The following is a 5956-nucleotide window of genomic DNA, read 5'->3' as shown; positions in this document are numbered from 1 at the left end:
GATAAAGCAAGATATGCCCGCGCGAAGACTAAATAGGAGCAGCAAGATCTTACACCCAAGGGGATGAGGTTGTTTTGGGTTTATGTTCGCACCTTAAGAAAATCCTAAACTTCTGTTCTTAAAGTTTAATCAGCTAAATGATTTAAGTCTCTGTTATTAACAGTAAGTTTCTTGAAGAGATCTTTTGAATTAATTTGACACTATCCTAATCACAATGGTTCCTTGTAAATGTATGCATACACAGAAAGAGAATAGAGTTTACCAAACTGTTTTGTTCACTCACTGGTCAGCCTAGTGCACTTGACTAGTATTCCACAAGCCGTTTCATATTTGTAAGAATTCATCAATCATTATATCTTGGGTTTTTTTTACCGACCAAGATATTGGTTTTGTTATGTGAACAAACACATTTGGTACTTCATGTAGTTCATGTACCAACAGCTGGAGCAGTTCAAAATTGTTGAGTGTCTGAAAAGACATTGGAAAACCACGGCTGGGACAAAACAGACGTATCAGTGCAGAGCAATATTGTTTAAGAAAAACTCTGGGGTTTTTTGAAACTTGGTTATGTTTGTCAATGTCTATAAGTACCTCATGTTAAATTTGTGGCGTCCTGGTTTTTTTATAAGTGAAACTCAAACCTAGTTCTGCGATTCTTCACTTTTTTCTTTTCTTGCGTAGCTACACAATTTGTTAATGGCCCGCGCCAAACTATATGGAAGTGTTATCCCTTGCTGTTTTCACTGGCTGTTGGTGACTGCTAGGGTCCAACTCTATTTATGGGGCATCATCAAAGTTACACCATCTATAAAGTATGGTTTCCAGCATGCATTTATACATCATTACACAGTTTCTCAGTTAAATGAAACAAGTACCAGACTGCCTACCTTTGTTTGGCGGAATGGATTTGTACAGAGATATATATAAATTAAGACAATATCCAAAATCAGCGACTATGGCTTGATCGTCATGTGAACATGCATTGAGGAATAGGAGGCCCATAGCAACACTGTTAGTTACAGCCGCAGCCACAAAATAATGTGGAAATCCTACAGTGTAGACTTCAAGTATGTAATAAGCTTGAGGTAGAATTCAGCATCTGATTTGCGAATGATTTGTGTCGCCTGGAATTTCACGACCATGCCCTTCATTGCCTTAGTCTTGGCCTTGTTGCCCCTTCAAACAAATTTTAACAGACTTTTCAAAAGAAAGTGCCCTTTGCAAAAATGAAAGTGGCCTTGCCCCTTTGAACACAAAATTCCAAGCCTGTATTAAAGCAGATCTGAAAGGCAAATGCAATGACTTTGCAAGAGAGTTTCAATTTTTCGCGATTTAGCCTTTTATTAAATACGCAAAGAACAGCACTCTCATGTTGAATTTTTGCACGGCTCACTGCACACTTTGTTATGTTCTTCATATCCGCCTCGCAATCCACTCTCATTCAAGAGTGCCAACTAAATTTTCTGTATTCATCAAAGCTTGCACTTTTCATTCGTTCTGAGTGTAAAAAAAATGAAATCATGCAAATGATTAATCTTTTGTCAGTTGAATATTGCTGCAGAGCAAGACGTTAATATAATATATATAAATATATAAATAATAAATATACTTGTATTGTAATTTTTTGGTTGTACATAACAAGAATAGTAGCTATTTTATTGAGTTGGTTTTTGACATTTATCCACTTGGTAGAGTTTAAGAACAAACTAATTGCAAACAAAGGGAAACATCTCCATATAATATGCATAATTTAATATATCAAACAATTTCATTCGAGAGACAGGGTATACTTTTGGTAACTGTCAAAGACCAGTATCTTAAAGACCTGCTTGAACGAAAATGTCAAGTCGTGAACTTCAACTTAAAATGTTTTTGATGAATAAGGAAATCGAGTCATATGATTATAAATAGATTTCAATTGTGTAAAAAAACAAACATTTTGTATGCCCTTATCCAGAGCTTTTCTGCGAGGTTTGCGAAAAGCCCCGTTACGTAATCACTCACAAAACGTCATAAGTAGATAAAGCCGCTTTGTTGCAGCGTGGATGTATAACAAAGCAAACTCCCACAAATGACGTCAGCGGCATTGTCCTTTGACGCCCGCTCTCAACGGCAGAAGTGTTTTTAGTTTTTCAAAAAACCTTTAGGTAGGGGCCTGATTTTTTAATCGATAATTACGAAAAGTTCAGAAGTGTACACATATCAAAATTACATTAAAATGGTGAACAAGTGCATTATAAACAAGTTACAATACCATTTCCGTTGAAAACATTCCGCTCAGGTAGGTATTTTAACTTGGTGCATCCTAACACATGCATAAAATAAGAAACCTGTTTAAAAGTGGGGCTTAGTTAGTCATAGAAGTTGCAAGAAAATAATAAAAAGAAACAACATCCTTGTTGCATTGAATTGTGTGCTTTCAGATGCCTGATAAAGGCTTCATGCCTGAAGCCTTTATCAAATTCAAATTGATGTTGGTGAAAAAAATACATATTTCACTGAAACTGCATTACTTCAGAGGGAGCCGTTTCTAACAATGTTTATAACATCAACAGCTCTCCAGTGTTCTTTACCAAGTAAATTTGTTATGGTCATTAACTTGTGGAGTAATTACCAAAAGTACACCCTGTCTTTACAGATTTAGGCATGTTAGTTTGAGTTGATAAAAGAAAGCTTCATTTTTTTGGATGATTATGTAAAATATTGGGTTGTTTCAGTTGGTAGACTGCCATTATGTTAATCCGGAGGTGGCAGGTTCATATCCCGCTGTAGTAAATGTTTCTATATTCAACCCAAAATTATTCAAATTTGTCAGAAACGGCATGTTTGCATTTATACTGATCACAAGTGGCTTTTATCCCCAAAACACCTGTACCAGCCGCAAATTGGCTGAAGATTTCATTAATTTTCCAATTATTCTTATAAGAGATAATTGTAACTAGTATCAACCTTTTCCTAAAAGTAACAGTTTTCCCATTTTCAAAATATTTTTACTCGTTAACATTGTTCGTATCCTTTCCAAATCAAAGCAAAATTTGTAATTTTTGTTGTTGTTTTTTGTTTCGCTGGAAAAGAATCAGCAAGATGTGTAGTGTTGGGGTGTGGCAGTGCGGACACAGAACGAGTGTAACTTGTTAACCAACTTCTAAGTTTTGTTTTCTTGCATGTTAACGATCCTCTTATTCCAGCTTGGTATATTCAGTAATTCTTGTGTTCCTTTTTTGTTTTGTTTTTGAAGTGGACATTTGTCAGGGTGTTGGGTGCTTGAAATAATGTTTGCCAAGTAAACGTTCTGCTTAACTGACTGGCCAAATATCATGCCTACTTATCCATGTGTGGTGGAAGTCTACCCTAAGTGCACAACAACTATTTGATTCTACTTTGAATCGCTCCCTTTCATCCCGTCCCTGCGTGGGTCTAGTTTCATGACGGGCTCTTCTCGAGAACTTGTAAAGAAGCAAGGGAACAAAAAGGTTCTTGCAGTATGCATCTCTTGCAAGACATTTTAGCTGATCACCTGTTTGTGTATCCATGACAGACTAGGGTCAAGTTCGAGCGAGGGACTAAAGTCGACCAGTGGGTGATTTTGCCTTGTACATGCATCGTAGGTAACCATGGAATATTGCCTAGTGGTTGACAAATGGTCACTACTCGAATGGGCCCTGGGAAGTTTGATTAGTGTATGACCAAAATCCATCTAGTTCCTTCTGCCCCTTTGTCACCCAACATCAAATTGTTTGGACTTGGATAAAATTGGAATGCCTTACCCTGTGACAAGCAAATTTCTTCTTAAAATCTGGGCCCAATTTCATAGAGCTGCTTTAGCAGAAAATATTGCTAACATTTGTCTGCTAAGCTAACATTTGTTTGCTAAGCTAAAACTGTCTGCTAAGCTTACAATTGTCTGCTAAGCCTACAATTGTCTGCTAAGAAGAAATGCACAGGATACCAGTCACAAATTGAAATGTGACATGGTAGTTAAGCTGGTAACTTTTTTCTGGTAAGCATTATTTTGTTTATATGCTTAGCTTTTTTGTGCTTATGCAGCTCTATAACATTGGGCCCTGCACTTGGGCAACTGGATAATGGCCAGTTGCAGATGGGGAATGACCTCCTTCAATGCGTGTCTACCTTTCTACGAGGTCACTACTGGTACTTCCTTTGTGTACTTATTGACACCCACTATAGGGAACAGGATAGGCGTATTTAAGGGTCTAGGAGGTATTGGGCCAAGCCTGGTTTTCTCCAGTTCAGACCTAACTTTCGTTCTCCCAAGTTTCAAAGGAAAGTGTGATTTTCTCAGTGCCATCTGTACATAATGACCATGGGAGGTGGAATTAAAAAAATATAAAATAGGTTTTTTAAAAGGTGTATTTTAGCATGCAATTTAGTCCCCAGTATTTAGAAAACATGAACTATCGGAATGCACAGCATATTTTTTTATGTAAATAACATTTTTTCAATCACGAGGAGATTTAGGCCAATGAGTTGATTTCTACAAGCGGACATTTTGGGAACTGATTGTGAAAAGGTGGATACCCATAATGTTGTATTTGACTGTTTGAATTATTCATGATAATTTGCATACATGATGTTGAATATTCAATATATTATTGGTTATTAATGGGTTGAAGGAGACGTGAAAGGAGCTTTTGAGCTTTAAGCTCAAGATATGTAAATTAACATGCCTATATATTAATACAGAATTATTTAAATTTTCATCTTTCAAAGGATTGCCTGGTAGCAACACAAAGTATTACAAACTTTAGCCAGGGGAAAATTTTTCTTGTGTAAATTATGTGAAGAAAAAAAAAGCGAATAATGGAATTTACTTTAACCTAATTTCTGGATTTGTTTAGAGATAATGGGTTGTGTAATATAGTTGAAATAAATGATTTTTTTAATGTCGGTAATCACACAATTTTGGGTTTTAATGTGTTTTTTATTCAATTGAAATGCTGGATTATATATGGATTGTACATGACGTCATTGCCTGGCCATTTTGCACGTTCAACCAAGGATTTGCATTGTGATGTCATTAATTTCCGTTCAGTAGGGAACGAAAGGTTAGCATGCCTTTTCTTGTACTTGCGGTTAGCATCCTTATGAAATGGAAATCGAACAGTAGGCACAAAATCGGCCATTAAGCAGCTCTATGCTCGATTTCACAAAGAGTGAGGACTCGTCTTATCTCGAGTTAGGGACGGGTAACTTAATCTTAAGGTCTGCATGCTATAGTGCAGGGTTGGGACTCGTCCGAAGTCCTAAGATTAGTCTTAAGTTAGGAAGAGTTTTGTGAAATCGACGGCAGGGTCCACAAAGTTAAAAGGCCGAGACAAAAGTTTACTGAACCAACATAATCCTCAAACAAAATCTTATACTCCTCAACACCCGAACTTGGGACTCAAGTAGTATCCCAAGGCAGTGGACACTAAATAATTATTAGCATAAAACCTTACTTGGTAACGAGTAATGTGGAGAGGTAATTGTGAGAAACCACTCCCTCTGAAGTGGCGTAGCTTTCGAGAAAGAAGTAATTTTTCATGAATTTGATTTCACGACCTCAGAATTAGATTTTGAGGCATCTACAAGCACACAACTTCGTGTGACAAGGGTGTTTTTTTCTTTCATTATCTCTCAACTTCGATGACCAATTGAGTTCAAATTTTCACAGGTTTGTTACCTTATGCATATGAGATCCACCAAGAGAGAAGACTGCCGTCGATTTCACTAAGAGTTAGGACTCGTCTTATCTCGAGTTAGGACAAGTAACGCAGCCTAATCTTAAGGTCTGCATGCTACAGTGCATGGTTGGGACTCGTCCCAAGTGTTAAGATTAGTCTTAAGTTAGGAAGAGTTTTGTGAAATCAACAGCTGGTCTTTAGTGTCCAGTGTATTTAATTGGTTAAATAGTACAATTCTCAGTCCAACAGAATTAAACAAACATCCAGCTGGG

This window comes from Asterias rubens, chromosome 4, assembly GCF_902459465.1.
Source record: "Asterias rubens chromosome 4, eAstRub1.3, whole genome shotgun sequence".
In the NCBI taxonomy this organism is placed as follows: Eukaryota; Metazoa; Echinodermata; class Asteroidea; order Forcipulatida; family Asteriidae; genus Asterias; species Asterias rubens.
Note: the sequence above shows the minus strand (reverse complement) of the source record.